The sequence below is a fragment of the Populus euphratica genome, unplaced genomic scaffold (genome assembly GCF_000495115.2).
Source record: "Populus euphratica unplaced genomic scaffold, PopEup_1.0 scaffold415.1, whole genome shotgun sequence".
Classification (NCBI taxonomy): Eukaryota; Viridiplantae; Streptophyta; class Magnoliopsida; order Malpighiales; family Salicaceae; genus Populus; species Populus euphratica.
The window spans coordinates 164,655-165,311 of NW_011500302.1; positions in this window are offsets into that span (position 1 = coordinate 164,655).

Genomic DNA, 657 nt, shown 5'->3' on the forward strand with positions numbered 1-657 from the left:
AAATGGATTTATCAGGATCTTTATCTTCAAAAGTTCCATTGCACATCAATTCAACAATTTGCCTATCTTATGTAACATAAATCAAGATTAGTCATTTAACAAGCAAAGTATTAAAGAGTGAACAAGATAACAAATATAAAACATGTTAGTATCAAACATTAAGGTCCATATTAAGTTTACATTATACTTATTCTTACACCATTAGTGTAACCTTTTCACCTTGACATAATTAACTTAGCTAGACATAATGAAAGAAAGCAAAATAGATAAACAAAATAAGAACATAAAAGTTAACTAAGTAAAGGAAAGGAAATGAAAGGCATAAACTTAATATTAATGAAAACAAAGCATAAAAAATACAAAGAGAGAAAGGAAGAGCATGATCTTGATCTGGAAACCAAGATGCCTAAATGCATGGAAAATGCCTCCTTTTATAGCCCAAAATTAGAAACTATTGATTTGATGACTAATTAATGAGTGGGTAATCAACTCTTGACTTGGTGACAATTCTTATCTTCTCTTGTCTGCCCAAAACGTCATTGATAACGTCCAAATTGGAGCCAGTTGCAAACATGAAAGTTGTAGGTAATTGTCTCATCTTTCTTGTGTAAAACATTCAGCTGCTTTTGACTTCTAGAACTCTAGATATGGGTTAAA